The sequence below is a fragment of the Hordeum vulgare genome, chromosome 2H, assembly GCF_904849725.1.
Source record: "Hordeum vulgare subsp. vulgare chromosome 2H, MorexV3_pseudomolecules_assembly, whole genome shotgun sequence".
Classification (NCBI taxonomy): Eukaryota; Viridiplantae; Streptophyta; class Magnoliopsida; order Poales; family Poaceae; genus Hordeum; species Hordeum vulgare.
In genome coordinates this window covers 254826842-254845261 of record NC_058519.1, presented here as the reverse complement: position 1 = coordinate 254845261, position 18420 = coordinate 254826842, and positions in this window count along the sequence as shown.

Sequence of the window (18420 nt, the reverse complement as noted above, 5' to 3'; positions counted from 1 at the left end):
ACGGACCCGTAGGTCTGAAGTGGACTACTCACGAATCATTGGAGAGGCGATGATGTTGATGTAGAGGCCCTCAAACTCCAAAGTCCCCTCCGGCAAGGCACCGGGAAGGGTCTCCAGATGGGATCTCACGGAAACGGAAGCTTGCGGCGGCGGAAAAGTGTTTTCATGGATGCCCTCATTTTTTCTGGTTTTTTACGGAATTTATAGGCCAAAGAGCTATGGCAGGGGAGTGCCAGGGAGCCCACGAGCCTGGTTGCCGCGGCCCCCTGGCCGAGGCAACAGGGCTTGTGGGCTCCCTGTGGGCCCCCTGCCTTGGCCCTCAAGCCTCCCGATCTTCTTCCGTTCTAGAAAACTTTATTTTGGGGATTTTATTCCGTTTGGAATCCGTTCCAAAATCAGATCAGAAAAGAGTCAAAAATACAGAAAAACAGGAACTGGCACTTGGCACTGGATTAATAACCTAGTCCCAAAAAAGATATAAAAGGTAAACAAAACATCCAAAGTTGACAAGATAACAGCGTGAAACCATCAAAAATTATAGATATGTTTGATACGTATCAAGCATCCCCATGCTTAACTCCTTATCGTCCTCGAGTAGGGAAGTGATAAAGAATGAATTTTTGATGCTTTCATGCTACGTAGCATAGATGTCCTTTGTACCTCCTCTTATGTGACGTGAATGTTTTGATCCATTAGTCAAAACAATAGTTTGCTATTGACGTGGAAACAATAATAATTCAAGCAAACTAGCAAGGTAATCATGAACTTTCAAAATAACAAGGCCAAAAGAAAGTTATCCCTACAAAATCATATAGTCTGGTTATGCTCTATCATCCTTGCACAACGAATTTAAATCATGCACAACCCCGATATTGGCCAAGTAATTGTTTTCACACCTTTATTTTCTCAAACTTTTTCAACTCTCACGCAATACATGAGCGTGAGCCATGGTTTTAGCACTATAAGTGGTGTGGAGTGTGGTGGAGGTTGCAAGGCAAACAAGGAGAAGATGGTCACATTGACTAGGCATATCAATGAGCTATGGAGTAGCTCATCAATAGATATCAACGTGGATGAGTAGGGATTGCCATACAATTGATGCACTAGAGCTAAGAGTAAGTGAAAGCACTTAAAGAAAATTAGTGGGTGTGCATCCAACTTCCTTGCTCATGAAGACCTAAGGCAATTTTGAGGAAGCCTATCATTGGAATATACAAGCCAAGTTATATAATGAAAATTTCCCACTAGCTATATGGTGGTGACAAAACGAGAGACTCTCAGTCATTAAGATCATGGTGCCTAATATGCACAAGTGTGGAAAGATAGTAGCATTGTCCCTTCTCTCTTTTTCTCTCATTTTTTGGTGGGCTCTTTGGCCTCTTTTTTTTGGTGGGCATCTTTGGCCTCTTTTTGTATATGGGCTTCGCTGGCCTCTTTTATTTCCTCACATGGGACAATCCTCCATCAATGATGATCATCACACTTACAACTCAAAACTTAGAGCAATGATGACTCTATATGGAATGCCTTCGGTAGTGTACCGTGACAATGATCTAGCATGGCATATACATCAATGTAAACATCATGCTAGCTATCTTATGATCATGCAATGGCAATGTAGAAGCTGTGGCACATGTCATGGTGGTAGTCGTATGGCAATATATCTCGGAATAGCTTTGGAAAAGCCATAATAGGTAGGTATGGTGGCTGTTTTGAGGGAGGCTATATGGTAGTTTGGTGCACCGGCGAAAGTTGCACGACACTAAAGAAGATAGTAATGCTGGAAGGTGAAAGTGCATCTTAACCATGGACTCAACATTAGTCATGAAGAACTCATATACTTGTTGCAAAAGTTTTAGTAGTAATCGAAACAAAGCATTCAACGCATACTCCTAGGGGAAGGGTTGGTAGGTATAAACCATCGCGCGATCCCGACCGCCACACGAAGGATCACAATCAATAGACTAATCATGCTCAGACTTCATCACATAGCGGTTCACCATACGTGCATGCTACGGGAATCACTTACTTCAACACAAGTATTTATAGATCCACAACACCTTACTAATATAACTTCAATATTACCACAACCACAACTCAAAACTAATTGAGATGAATCAAACTTCTCCAACTATTCAATGCACATGAACGTGGAAGTTTTCATATCCCTTTGGATAACTACCCTTTTTGAGACTACTATCAAAGCATAGATCAACTAACAAGCCACGCACCACTGTGCTCTAAAAGATATAAGTGAGGCACATAGAGCAAAAACAACTAGCCCAAAAGATATAAGTGAAGCACATGTGAGCTGAATTGTCTAACCAAAGGATATAAGTGAAGCTCGACAAAATCACGGTGAGTGCATGTCTCTCTCTCTAGGTGTTCAGCAAGGATAATTGTGACACAACGAAAATAAAAGATTCCTACGATACAAGACGTTCCAAGCAAAACACATAACATGTGGTGAATAAAAATATAGCCCCAAGTAACGTTACCGATAGATTGAAGACGAAAGAGGGTATGCCTTCCCGGGGCATCCCCAAGCTTAGGCTTTTACGGCATCCTTGAATCAACTTGGGGTGCCTTGGGCATCCCCAAGCTTGAGCTCTTGCCACTCTTTATCTTTTTGTCCATAAGAACTTCACCCAAAACTTGAAAACTTTACAACATGAAACTTAAACAGAAACATCGTGATAACATTAGTATAAGAAAGCAAACCACCACTTCCTTAGGTACTGTAGCAAACTTAAATTCTACTCATGTTGATGTTGGGTTACTGTATTTTCAAGCTTCCATAGCTAATACCCCCCGATACTATCCATAGTTTCATCAAAATAAGCAACCAACTCAACAAAAACAGAATCTGTTAATAGCAGACCCGTCTCTAGCAATCTGTATACTTCGTATACTTCTGTTACTTCACAAATTCTTAAAAATTATGACAGTCTGAAGAATTTGTGTATAAATAAGCAGCAAAAAGAATCAACTCAAAAGCTCTTACAGAAAGAAAATGAAAATTCTTTTTGTTAACAGAAAGTTTCTGTCTTTTCCAGCATGACCAAACGATCATCCCCAAGACTAATCATAACGGTTTTGCTTGGCACAAACGCAAAAAGAAACACAAATAACACAATCATAAAAGAATTATGAAAGTGTGGAAAATACAAAACAGAAATAAAAAGGATAGATTCGTTGGGTTGCCTCCCAACAAGCGCTATTGTTTAACGCCCTTAGCTAGGCAAAAGGTGATGGAATCACGTATAGTCATCTTTGGTGCTCAAACCATAAGTAGCCCTCATCATAGATTCATAAGGCAATCTTATTTCCTTTCTAGGAAAATGCTCCATGCCCTTCTTTAGGGGAAATTGAAATCTAATATTCCCTTCCTTCATATCTATGACAGCACCAATAGTCCTTAGGAAAGGTCTACCAAGAATAATGGGACATGAAGGATTGCAATCTATGTCAAGTACAATGAAATCCACGAGTACATAGTTCTTATTTGCAACAATAAGAACATCATCGATCCTTCCCATGGGTTTCTTGACAGTAGAATCCGCAAGATGCAAATTAAGATAACACTCTTCAATCTCATGAAAACCAAGAATATCACATAAAGACTTTGGAATCGCGGAAACACTAGCACCCAAATCACACAAAGCATTGCATTAATAGTTTTTGATCTTGATTTCGATAGTAGATTCCCACTATCATGAATTTTTCTAGGTATATAGACTTATAATTCGAGCTTCTCTTCAAGAGATTTCATCATAGCATCTACGATATGTGCGGTAAAGGCTTTGCTTTGGCTATAAGCATGTGGAGAGTTTGCAATGGATTGCATCAAGGAAATGCATTCAAACAAGGAGCAACTATCATAATTGAATTCCTTGAAATCCAAGGTGGGAGTTTCATTACAACCCAAAATTTTGATTTCTTCTACTCCACTCTCCACACCTTTATCATCAAGATCGGTGGGCTCCGAATCATTGGGGCGTTTTTCAACCAAAGTGGATTCATATCCAGCCCCTTCATCAATAGGTTTGACACGCGAAAACAAAGAGTCAAGAGGAGTCACACCAAGCACTTTAAGATCTTCGTGATTTGCATCACTAGAACGCACCCTTTTAATCCATTCATGCCTAGCGCGAATTTTGGCGGTTCTTTCTTTGCTCTCATTCATGGAGACACGCATAGATTTTAAAGTTTCGTCCAAGTTGACCTTGGGAGGAGCACATCTAACTTTTAAAGCATCAATATCACAAGACATCCTATCAACGCTTTTAGCCAAATTGGTTATTTTGAGTAATTTTGACTTTATGGACGCATTGAAAATCTTTTGAGAGTTGATGAACTCTTTGATATTACTCTCTAAATCAGAGGGTAATTTGTTATGATTTCCATAAGTGCTGTTGTAGGAATTGCCATAATTGTTAGAGGAGTTACTAGGAAAAGGCCTAGGAATATAGTTTCCTCTAAAAGCATTGTTGTTGCCAAAATTGTTCCTACCAACAAAATTAACGTCCAAACTAGCGTTGCTACTCTCAATCAAAGAAGATAGTGGCATGCCATTAGGATCTAAAGGAGCATTTGTAGTAGCAACCAAATTCATCAACTCATCCATACACTAAGCGAGTTAATTTATTCTATAGCGTGTACCTTTTTGCTAGCAGGAGACCTTTCAGTGTGCCACTGAGAGTAGTTGGTCATGATATTGTCTAGGAGTTTTGTAGCGTCTCCTAACGTGATTTCCATGAACGTTCCACCTGAGGCGGAGTCCAAGATATTGCGAGAAGAAAAATTCAAACAACGTAAAAGATTTGTATAATCATCCACAAACTCAAGCCATGAGCGGGACAATTTCTAATCATTAACTTCATCCTCTCCCAAGATTGTGCAACGTGTTCATGATCAAGTTGCTTGAAATTCATGATATTGTTACATAGAAAGATAATCTTAGCCGGCGGAAAATACTTGGATATGTAAGCATCTTTGCACTTATCCCAAGAGTCGATACAATTTTTAGGCAAAGAAGAAAACCAAGTTTTTGCACGATCTCGCAACGAGAAAGGAGAAAGCTTCAACTTAATCACGTCATTATCCACATCTCTTTTCTTTTGCATATCACAAAGCTCAATGAAGGTATTGAGATGGGATGCGACATCTTCACTAGGAAGGCCAGAGAATTGCTCTTTCATAACAAGATTCAGCAAGGCTGCGATGATTTCATACGATTCCGCACTAGTGGCGGGAGCAATCGAAGTACTAATAAAATCATTATTATTGATACTCGAGAAGTCGCAAAGTTTGGTGTTTTCAGCCATGATGACTTCAACAAACAAACAAGCACACAAGCAAGCAAGAAAACCAGCAAAGGAAAACGACAAAGGGCAAAAGAAAATGGAAAAGGATAACTGCACAGGGCAAAAGAAAACGACAAAGGAAAACGACAAAAAGGCAAAAGGAAACGGCAAGGGAGAAAGGCAAATGAAAACGACAAATGTGAAGTGGGGGAGAGGAAAACGAGAGGCAACTGGCAAAAAAGGTAAATGCAAGAGATGAGTTTGTGACACCTACTTGGATAGATGACTTGATCTCTCCTCCCGGCACCAGAAATCAGCGCGTTGACGAGAGACTGTTCTTGACTTGATTCTCCTCCCCGGCAACGGCGCCAGAAATCCTTCTACTACTGCGACAACAGACCTTCCCTGGTACGGCGCCAGGAATCCTGCTGCTACGGCTACGCCTTTAGGGACTTCCTTGGCAAATATGCAAAGGATTTCCTCGCGGCCTTGGAGCCTTGCGTTGGTGTTCCATTGAAGAGGAAAGGGTGATGTAGCACAGCGGCGGTAAGTATTTCCCTCAGTTTGAGAACCAAGCTATCGATCCAGTGGGAGGATCTCGTCAAGTCACAAGTACCTGCACAAACACAAAGAGTTTGCACCCAACGCTATGAAGGGGTTGTCAATCCCTTATAGATTCTTTGCAATGTGAGAACTGAAAGCAACAAAGTAAACAAAGCAAAGTAAAAGTGAAAGTGGAAACGATAGTTGTGAATAGACCCGGGGGCCATAGTGTTCACTAGTGTCTTCTCTCATGAAAGCAAGTAGACGGTGGGTGAACGAATTACTGTCGAGCAATTGATAGAACCGCGCAAAGTCGTGAATTTATCTAAGGCAATGATTATATCTATAGGCATCACGTCCAAAACAAGTAGACCGATACTTTCTGCATCTACTACTATTACTCCACACGTCGACCGCTATCCAGCATGCATCTAGTGTATTAAGTCCAAAAGAACAGAGTAACGCCTTAAGCAAGATGACATGACGTAGATGGACAATCTCATATCTACGATAAAAGCACATCTTGTTACCCTTGTTGGCAACAACACGATGGGTGCCTTGCTAGCCCTTCTGTCACTGGGAAAGGTCACCACACGGTATGAACCCAAAACCAAGCACTTTTCCCATTGCAAGAATCATAGATCTAGTTGGCCAAACAAAACCCAAGACTCAGAGAGACTTACAAGGATATCAAATCATGCATATAAGAAATCAGCAAAGACTCAAATATAATTCATAGATAATCTGATCACAAATCCACAATTCATCGGATCTCGACAAACACACCGCCAAAGAGGATTACATCGGAGGTATCTGCATGAAGATCATGGAGAACTTTGTATTGAGGATCCAAGAGAGAGAACAAGCCATCTAGCTACTAACTACGGACCCGTAGGTCTGAAGTGGACTGCTCACGAGTCATTGGAGAGGCGATGATGTTGATGTAGAGCCTCTCCAACTCCAAAGTCCTCTACGGCAGGGCACCGGGAAGGGTCTCCGGATGAGATATCGCGGAAACGGGAGCTTGCGGCGGCGGAAAAGTGTTTTCCTGGATGCCCTGATTTTTTCTGGATTTTTAGGGAATTTATAGGCCAAAGAGCTAGGGCAGGGGAGCGCCAGGGAGGCCACAAGCCTGGTTGCCGCGGGCCCCCTGGCCGCGGTAACAGGGCTTGTGGGATCCCTGTGGGCCCCCTGCCTTGGCCCTCAAGCCTCCTGATATTCTTCTGTTCTAGAAAAATTTATTTCGGGGATTTTATGCCGTTTGGACTCCGTTCCAAAATCAGATCTGAAAAGAGTCAAAAACACAAAAAGAACAGGAACTGACACTTGGCACTGGATTAATAAGTTAGTCCCAAAAAAGATATAAACGGTAAACAAAACATCCAAAGTTGACAAGATAACAACGTGAAACTATCAAAAATTATAGATACGTTTGAGACGTATCACTGGCCCACTTCGTCAACACAAGATCGGCAAGGAACATCACCACCCTGAACAAGGCCCTTGTGAGGGGCCAAGCCTCGGGAGGAAGAGCGACATCGAGACCCGAAGGGGCCCTCCTCACGACCCCTCTGGAGTGGCGGATATTTCAAGGCAAGATCGGGCCTCAAGAGTAAAAAATGACGCCATGGAAGGGCACGCGATCAGAAGATGGCAGGATAGGACAATTCCCCTTTAGTGCAAAGGAGGTGGGAGCGAATCAGGACTCCAAAGGCATCCCTAAAGGTTTCCCTTCCGGTGCAACAAGACCAAGGTCGCCCGCGGGCAGGACGGACGTCATCCCTGTGCTCACCTCTGCAGCACTGGCAGCGGCTTTGCAGGCGAAGACCACTTTTGCCAGGGGAAGCATGTTCCCTTGTCTCCCACCAAAATTGGCCGTTGTGGGATCCCTTCCCGCCTATGATAAGGGAAGAGGACCCGGGCCTCCACTATAAATAGATAGGGTAGGATACCTGAGAGGGGATCGGATCATCATAACCCTAGAGCAACACACCAAGACACTTGGCCTCCGGAGGCTCAAGAACACTATACTATCTCGTTCATCAACCTCCGTGAGAGGCAATGCACCAAAAGCACGAGTAGAGTTTTACGCGTCGCAGCGGCCCAAACCTGGGTAAACTACTATGTTCTGAGTTTCACCTCACCTTCGAGTGAGTTCTTCGCCGTTTCCATCAAGTAGAGGGGTAGGCGAGGCGAAGCAGGGAGAGACCTTTGTTCACGCCCCAGTGTTTGAATCCTTAGGGTTTTGCGGAGCACGAAATCCGACATAGAGCATTGTCCTTCTCCTTCGGCCACAAGGGGTTCCTCAACGGGGAGTATTTGACCAATCCCCATTCTTCTTATGGCTTGAGGAGGAATTTCATCACCTACATCACAAAGACCACTTTGCTCCACTTGAGAGCCATTATTCTCATCAAACTCTATGCTACACGTCTCCTCAATGAATCCGGTGGACTTGTTGAGAACACGGTAAGCATGAGAGTTTGTAGCATAACCAACAAATATGCCCTCCTTAGCTTTAGCTTCGAATTTAGACAAACAAACACTTTTCTTGAGTATGAAACACTTACAATCGAACACCCAGAAGTACTTGAGATTGGGCTTGTTCCCGGCAAGAATCTCATATGGAGTCTTGTTCAAGCCTTTGCGGAGGTAGAGCCGATTGGATGCATGACATGCGGTGCTAATGGCTTCAGCCCAAAAGTTTTATGGAGATTTGAACTCCGCCATCATGGTTCTTGACGCGTCCATCAACATCTGGTTCTCCCTCTCCGCCACACCATTCTGTTGGGGGTATAGGGTGCTTAATATTGATGTTTGATCCCCTCGTCACTAAGGAACTCATTCAAGGTGTAGTTCTTGAACTTGGTGCCGTTGTCACTTCTAATCATCAATATCTTTGCTTCATGTTGACGTTGAGCTTCATTAGCAAAGTCGATGACATTTTGTTGCGTGTCACTCTTCCTCTTGAAGATGTATACCTGATATGTCTCAAACATATCTATAATTTTTGATGGTTTCATGCTGTTATCTTGTCATCTTTGGATGTTTTGTTTACCTTTTATATCTTTTTTGGGACTAACTTATTAATTCAGTGCCAAGTGCCAGTTCCTGTTTTTTCTGTGTTTTTGGCTCTTTTCAGATCTGATTTTGGAACGGAGTCCAAACAGAATAAAATCCCCGAAATAATTTTTTCTAGAACGGAAGAAGATCAGGGGGCTTGAGGGCCAAGGCAGGAGAGCTACACGGGGCCCATAAGCCCTGTAGCCGCCACCAGGGGGGCGGCTACCAGGCTTGTGGCCTCCCTGGCGCCCCCTGACCTAGATCCTTCGACTATATATTCCCTAAAATACATAAAAAAATTGGGGAATCCACGAAACACTTTTCCGCCGCCGCAAGCTTCCGTTTCCGCGAGATCTCATCTGGAGACCCTTCCCGGTGCCCTGCCGGAGGGGACTTTGGAGTTGGCGGGCTTCTACATCAACATCATCGCCCCTCCAATGACCCGTGAGTAGTTCACTTCAGACCTAAGGGTCCTTAGTTAGTAGCTAGATGGCTTCTTCTCTCTCTTGGATCTTCAATACAAAGTTCTCCATGATCTTCATGGAGATCTATCCGATGTAACCTCATTGGCGGTGTGTTTGTCGAGATCTGATGAATTGTGGATTTGTGATCAGATTATCTATCATATATATTTGAGTCTTTGTTGATTTCTTATATGCATGATTTTATATCCTTGTAAGTATCTCCGAGTCTTGGGTTTTGTTTGGCCAACTAGATCTATGATTCTTGCAATGGGAGAAGTGCTTGGTTTTGGGTTCATACCGTGTGGTGACCTTTCCCAGTGACAGAAGGGGCAGCAAGGCATGCATCGTGTTGTTGCCATCAAGGGTAACAAGATGGGATTTTATCGTAGATATGAGATTGTCCATATACAACATGTCATCTTGCTTAAGGCGTTACTCTGTTCTTTTGGACTTAATACATTAGATGCATGCTGGATAGCGGTCGACGTGTGGAGTAATAGTAGTAGATGCAGAAAGTATCGGTCTACTTGTTTTGGACGTGATGCCTATAGATATAATCATTGCCATACATGACGCCACGACTTTGCGTGGTTCTATCATATGCTCGACAGTAATTTGTTCACCCACCATCTACTTGCTTTCATGAGAGAAGCCACTAGTGAACACTATGGCCCCCGGGTCTATTCCCACCTATGGTTTCCACTTTCGCTTTTACTTTGCTTTGTTACTTTGTTGCTTTCAGTTCTCACTTGGCAAACAATCTATAAGGGATTGACAACCGCTTCATAGCGTTGGGTGCAAGCTCTTTGTGTTTGTGCAGGTACTTGTGATATTCCTTCACTGGATCGATACCTTGGTTCTCAAAACTGAGGGAAATACTTACCGCCGCTGTGCTACATCACCCTTTCCTCTTCGAGGGAACACCAACGCAAGGCTCCAAGGCCACGGGGGAATCCTTTGTATATTTGCCAAGGAAGTCCCTAAAGGCGTAGCCATAGCAGAAGGATTCCTGGTGCCGTTGCTGAGGAGTATCAAGACAAGAATGGTCTCCTGTCAGCACGTGTTTCCGGCACCGTTGGAAGGTCATTTGTTGCAGTAGCAGAAGTATTTCTGGCGCCGTTGCCGGGGAAGGAGAGATCTATCCAAGTAGGTCTCACAAACTCATCTCTTGCATTTACGTTTTTTGCCAGTTGCCTCTCGTTTTCCTCTCCCCCACTTCACATTCGCCGTTTTCATTTGCCTTTCTCCTTTGCCTTTTTGCCGTTTTCCTTTGCCGGTTTTCTTGCTGGCTTGTGTGCTTGTTTGTTTGTTGAAGTCATCAAGGATGAAAACACCAAACTTTGTGACTTCTCGAGTACCAATAATAATGATTTTATTAGTACTCCGATTGCTCCCGCCACTAGTGCGGAATCGTATGAAATCAACGCAGCTTTGCTGAATCTTGTTATGAAAGAGCAATTCTCTGGCCTTCCTTGTGAAGATGTCGCATCCCATCTCAATACCTTCATTGAGCTTTGCGATATGCAAAAGAAAAGAGATGTGGATAATGACGTGGTTAAGTTGAAGATTTTCCTTTCTCGTTGCGAGATCGTGCAAAAACTTGGTTTTCTTCTTTGCCTAAAAATAGTATCGATTCTTGGGATAAGTGCAAAGATGCTTACATATCCAAGTATTTTCCGCCGGCTAAGATCATCTCCTTACGGAACGATATCATGAATTTCAAGCAACTTGATCATGAACACGTTGCACAATCTTGGGAGAGGATGAAGTTAATGATTAGAAATTGTCCCGCTCATGGCTTGAGTTTGTGGATGATTATACAAATCTTTTATGCTGGCTTGAATTTTTCCTCTCGGAATATCTTGGACTCCGCCTCAGGTGGAACATTCATGGAAATCACGTGAGGAGACGCTACAAAACTCCTAGACAATATCATGACCAACTACTCTCAGTGGCACACTGAAAGGTCACCTGCTATCAAAAAGGTACACGCTATGGAAGAAATTAACTCGCTTAGTGCTAAGATGGACGAGTTGATGAATTTCGTTGCTAGTAGAAACGTTCCTTTAGATCCTAATGACATGCCACTATCTTCCTTGATTGAGAGTAGCAACGCTAGTTTGGATGTTAATTTTGTTGGTAGGAACAACTTTGGGAACAACAATGCTTTTAGAGGAAACTATGTTCCTAGGCCTTTTCCTAGTAACTCCTCTAACAATTATGGCAATTCCTACAACAACACTTATGGAAATCACAACAAATTACCCTCTGATTTAGAGAGTAATATCAAAGAGTTCATCAACTCTCAAAAGATTTTCAATGCGTCCATAGAGGAAAAACTACTCAAAATAGACGATTTGGCTAAGAGCGTTGATAGGATGTCTTGTGATATTGATGTTTTAAAAGTTAGATGTGCTCCTCCCAAGGTCAACTTGGATGAAACTTTAAAAGCTATGCGCGTCTCCATGAATGAGAGCAAAGAAAGAACCGCCCAAATTCGCGTTAGGCATGAATGGTTTAAAAGGGTGCGTTCTAGTGATGCAAATCACAAAGATCTTAAAATGCTTGGTGTGACTCCTCTTGAATATTTGTTTTCTCATGTCAAACCTATTGATAAAGGGGCTGGATATGAATCCACTTTGGTTGAAAAATGCCCCAATGATTCGGAGTCCACCCATCTTGATGATAAAGGTGTGGAGAGTGGAGTAGAAGAAATCAAAATTTTGGGTAGTAATGAAACTCCCACTTTGGATTTCAAGGAATTCAATTATGATAATTGCTCCTTGTTTGAATGCATTTCTTTGATGCAATCCATTGCAAACTCTCCACATGCTTATAGCCAAAGCAAAGCCTTTACCGCGCACATCGTAGATGCTATGATGAAATCTCTTGAAGAGAACCTCGAACTAGAAGTCTCTATACCTAGAAAACTTCATGATGAGTGGGAACCTACTATCAAAATCAAGTTCAAAAACTATGAGTGCAATGCTTTGTGTGATTTGGGTGCTAGTGTTTCCGTGATTCCAAAGTCCTTATTTGATATTCTTGGTTTTCATGAGATTGAAGAGTGTTCTCTTAATTTGCATCTTGCGGATTATACTATCAAGAAACACATGGGAAGGATCGATGATGTTCTTATTGTTGCAAATAAGAACTATGTACACGTGGATTTCATTGTACTTGACATAGATTGCAATCCTTCAGGTCCCATTATTCTTGGTAGACCTTTCCTAAGGATTATTGGTGCTATCATCGATATGAAGGAAGGGCATATTAGATTTAAATTTCCTCTAAAGAAGGGCATGGAGAACTTTCCTAGAAAGAAAATAAGATTTCCTTATGAATCTATGATGAGGCCTACTTATGGTTTGAGCACCAAAGATGACTATACGTGATTCCATCACCTTTTGCCTAGCTAAGGGCGTTAAACAAAAGCGCTTGTTGGGAGGCAACCCAACGAATCTATCCTTTTTCTTTCTGTTTTGTGTTTTCCACACTTTCATAATTCTGTTATGATTGTGTCTTTTGTGTCTCCTTTTGCGTTTGTGCCAAGTAAAACCGTTACGATTAGTCTTGGGGATGATCGTTTGGTCATGCTGGAAAAGACAGAAACTTTCTGCTCACGAAAAGAATTTTCATTTTGTTTCTATATGAGATTTTGAGTTGATTCTTTTTTCTGCTGATTTCTAGACAAATTCTTCAGACTGTCGCAGTTTTGCAGAATTTTTGAAGTACCAGAAGTATACGAAGTATACAGATTGCTACAGACTGGTCTGCTGTTAACAGATTCTGTTTTTGTTGAGTTGGTTGCTTATTTTGATGAAACTATGGATAGTATCGGGGGGTATTAGCCATGGAAGATTGAAAATACAGTAACCCAACATCAACATAAGTAGAATTTAAGTTTGCTACAGTACCTAAGGACGTGGTGGTTTGCTTTCTTATACTAATGTTGTCTCGAGTTTCTGTTTAAGTTTCGTGTTGTGAAGTTTTCATGTTTTGGGTGAAGTTCTTATGGACAAAGAGATAAAGAGTGGCAAGAACTCAAGCTTGGGGATGCCCAAGGCACCCCAAGAGATTCAAGGATGCCGTAAAAGCCTAAGCTTGGGGATGCCCCCGGAAGGCATCCCCTCTTTCGTCTTAAATCCATCGGTAACGTTACTTGGGGCTATAGTTTTACTCACCACATGTCATGTGTTTTGCTTGGAGCGTCTTGTATCGTAGGAGTCTTTTATTTTTTGTTGTGTCACAATCATCCTTGCTGCACACCTAGAGAGAGAGACATGCACTCACCGTGATTTTGTCGAGCTTCACTTATATCCTTTGGTAGACAATACAGCTCACATGTGCTTCACTTATATCTTTTGAGCTAGTTGATCTTGCTCTATGTTCTTCACTTATATCTTTTAGAGCAAGTGGTGCATGGCTTGGTAGTTGATCTATGCTTTGAAAGTAGTCTCAAAAGGGGTAGTTATTCAAAGGGATATGAAAACTTCCACCTTCATGTGCATTGAATAGTTAGAGAAGTTTGATTCATCTCAATTAGTTTTGAGTTGTGGTTGTGGTAATATTGAAGTTATGCTAGTAAGGTGTTGTGGATCTAGAAATACTTGCGTTGAAGTTAGTGATTCCCGTAGCATGCACGTATGGTGAACCTCTATGTGATGAAGTCTGAGCATGATTAGTCTATTGATTGTCATCCTTTGTGTGGCGGTCGGGATCGCGCGATGGTTTATACCTACCAACCCTTCCCCTAGGAGTATGCGTTGAATGCCTTGTTTCGATTACTACTAAAACTTTTGCAACAAGTATATGAGTTCTTCATGACCAATGTTGAGTCCATGGTTTAGATGCACTTTCACCTTCCACCATCACTATCTTCTTAGTGCCGTGCAACTTTCGCCGGTGCACAAAACCCACCATTAGCCTCCCTCAAAACAGCCACCATACCTACCTACTATGGTTTTTTCAAAGTCATTCTGAGATATATTGCCATGCAACTACCACCATGATGTGTGACACCACTTCTACATTGCTATTGCATGATAGAAAGATAGCTAGCATGATGTTTTCATTAATATCTATGCCATGCTAGATCATTGTCTCGGTACACTACCGAAGGCATTCCATATAGAGTTATCGTTGCTCTAAGTTTTGAGTTGTAAGTGTGATGATCATCATTGATGGAACATTGTCCCATCTGAGGAAATAAAAGAGGACAGCGAAGCCCATATACAAAAGAGGCCAAAGATGCCCACCAAAACAAAGAGGCCAAAGAGCCCACCAAAAAAATGAGAGAAAAAGAGAGAAGGGACAATGCTACTATCCTTCCACACTTGTGCTTATTAAGCACCATGATCTTCATGATTGAGAGTCTCTCGTTTTTTCACCACCATATAGCTAGTGGGAAATTTTCATTATGTAACTTGGCTTGTATATTCCAATGATAGGCTTCCTCAAATTTGCCTTAGGTCTTCGTGAGCAAGCAAGTTGGATCCACACCCACTAGTTTTCTTTAAGAGCTTTCACGTACTCTTAGCATCATTTGTATGGCAATCCCTACTCATTCACATTGATATCTATTGATGAGCATCTCCACAGCTCATTAATATGCCTAGTTAATGTGATCATCTTCACCTTGTTTGTCTTGCAACCTCCACCACACTCCACGCCACTTATAGTGCTAAAACCATGGCTCACGCTCATGTATTGCGTGAGAGTTGAAAAGGTTTGAGAAAGTAAAGGTGTGAAAAAAATTACTTGGCCAATACCGGGGTTGTGCATGATTTAAATTCGTTGTGCAATGATGATAGAGCATAGCCAGACTATATGTTTTTGTAGGGATAACTTTCTTATGGCCTTGGTATTTTGAAAGTTCATGATTACCTTGCTAGTTTGCCTGAAGTATTATTGTTTCCACGTCAATAGCAAACTATTGTTTTGAATCTAATGGATTTGAACATTCACATCACATAAGAGGAGTTACGAAGGACATCTATGCTAGGTAGAAATAAAGCATCAAAAGTTCATTCTTTATCACTTCCCTACTCGAGGACGAGCAGGAGTTAAGCTTGTGGATGCTTGATACGTCTCAAACGTATCTATAATTTTTGATGGTTTTATGATGTTATCTTGTCATCTTTGGATGTTTTGTTTACATTTTATATCTTTTTTGGGACTAACTTATTAATTCAGTGCCAAGTGCCAGTTCCTGTTTTTCTGTGTTTTTGGCTTTTTTCAGATATGATTTTGGAACGGAGTCCAAACGGAATAAAATCCCCAAAATAAAATTTTCCAGAACGGAAGAAGATCAGGGGGCTTGAGGGCCAAGCAGGAGAGCTACAGGGGGCCCACAAGCCCTGTAGCCGCCACCAGGGGGGCGGCTACCAGGCTTGTGGCCTCCCTAGCACCCCCCTGACCTAGCTCCTTCGCCTATATATTCCCTAAAATACAGAAAAAATAGGGGAATCCACGAAAACACTTTTCCGCCGCCACAAGCTTCCGTTTCCGCGAGATCTCATCTGGAGACCCTTCCCGGTGCCCTGCCGGAGGGGACTTTGGAGTTGGAGGGCTTCTACATCAACATCATCGCGCTTCCAATGACTCATGAGTAGTTCACTTCAGACCTACGGGTCCGTAGTTAGTAGCTAGATGGCTTCTTCTCTCTCTTGGATCTTCAATACAAAGTTCTCCATGATCTTCATGGAGATCTATCCGATGTAATCCTCTTTGGCGGTTTGTTTGTCAAGATCCGATGAATTGTGGATTTGTGATCAGATTATCTATGATATATATTTGAGTCTTTGCTGATTTCTTATATGCATGATTTGATATCCTTGTAAGTCTCTCTGAGTCCTGGGTTTTGTTTGGCCAACTAGATCTATGATTCTTGCAATGGGAGAAGTGCTTGGTTTTGGGTTCATACCGTGTGGTAACCATTCCCAGTGACAGAAGGGGCAACAAGGCACACATCGTGTTGTTGCCATCAAGGGTAACAAGATGGGATTTTATCGTAGATATGAGATTGTCCATCTACATCATGTCATCTTGCTTAAGGCGTTACTCTGTTCTTTTGGACTTAATACACTAGAAGCATGCTGGATAGCGGTCGACGTGTGGAGTAATAGTAGAAGATGTAGAAAGTATCGGTCTACTTATTTTGGACGTGGTGCCTATAGATATAATCATTGCCATAGATGACGTCACGACTTTGCGCGGTTCTATCAATTGCTCGATAGTAATTTGTTCACCCACCGTCTACTTGCTTTCATGAGAGAAGCCACTAGTGAACACTACGACCCCAGGGTCTATTCACACCTATCATTTCCACTTTCGCTTTTACTTTGCTTTGGTACTTTGTTGCTTTCAGTTCTCACTTGGCAAACAATCTATAAGGGATTGACAACCCCTTCATAGCGTTGGGTGCAAGCTCTTTGTGTTTGTGCAGGTACTTGTGATATTCCTTCACTGGATCGATACCTTGGTTCTCAAAACTGAGGGAAATACTTACCGCCGCTGTGCTACATCACCCTTTCCTCTTCGAGGGAACACCAACGCAAGGCTCCAAGGCCACGGGGGAATCCTTTGCATATTTGCCAAGGAAGTCCCTTGATGAGGAGTATCAAGACAAGAATAGTCTCCCGTCAGCACGCGTTTGTGGCGCCGTTGGAAGGTATTTTGTTGCAGTAGCAATACCCAAGTGTATCTTGAGTAGTCATCCACAATCACGAAGCAATACTTTATTTCCCCAAGACTATCAAAATATGGAGGACCAAAGAGATCCATGTGAAGGAGCTCCAAAGGCCTTTTAGAGTAGATGATAGTTGTGGGATGGTGAGGTGTTTCATGAAGCCTTCCTTCAATACAAGCACTAAAAGCACAGTCTCTGGCAAAACTCACATTTGTTAGTCCACGAACATGGTCCCCTATGAGGAGACTTTGCAAAGATCCCATATTGACATGAGCTAGGCGGCGATGCCATAGCCAACCCACATCAACTTTAGCCATTAGACAAGTCGTGATCTTAGTAGGTCGCTCCGAAAAGTTCACCACATGGAGACCGTTCTCGATATGTCCAACAAAGGCTACTTTAAGAGTCTTGATCCCCAAAAGGGCCACGGTATCAAGATTAAAGAATGTGGCAAAGCCCATAATTGCAAGCTGACGAACGGAAAGAAAGTTGTACGCAAGGGACTCAACAAGCATGACCTTCTCTATAGATAAATCTTGATAGATGACCACCTTACCAAATCCCATTACCTTAGATGTTGAAGCATCAACAAATTGGACATGGGTGGGCATAGATGGAATTGTATGCACATCCACCACTAAGTCCTAGCTCCCGGTCATATGATTTGTGGCTCGACCATCGAGCAACCATGACACTCCACCGGAAGCAAACTCCTACAAGAGATCAATGTTTGGATTTAGGTACCCATTCTTGAATGGGTCCTGTGATGTTAGAAATAAGGGTCTTAGGAACCCAAATAGCCCAGTCAATGTACTCATAATAATAACCAACAAATTTGCCATAAACATGCCCACCACTAGCAGGACATAAAACATAGGAGGGGTTAAAGTCGCCAACTTTGTTGGTAGAGGTGGTTTTGCCCTTCTTGGCATTGTCACCCCCTTCCTTGTTCTTCATCTTCTTATGAGTACTCTCACCCTTCTTGACAAAAATGTCCTTGATAGGGGGAGAAATCTTGGTCTTGTTATTCTTTTTATTCTTAGACTAAGGTGCAAACCCAAGTCCTTCCTTTCGTACCACTTCCTTTTGATTACTCAAAAGGTCATTGAGATTGTTCTCGCCTTGGATGCATGACACAAGACCCTTTTCAAGTTTTTCTTTCAGCTTGGAATTCTCCTCCACAAGATGCACATGCTCACAACAGGGGCTATTAGCACAAGCATTATCAATTTGAACAAAAGGAGGACAAGTAGAAATCTACTTGGTTAGTTTTACTTGGAGTTGATCATGAGACTCCTTAAGAGAGAAATGAGCACCTTACAAGACCCTGTGGGCCCTGTCAAGTGCGTCAAAT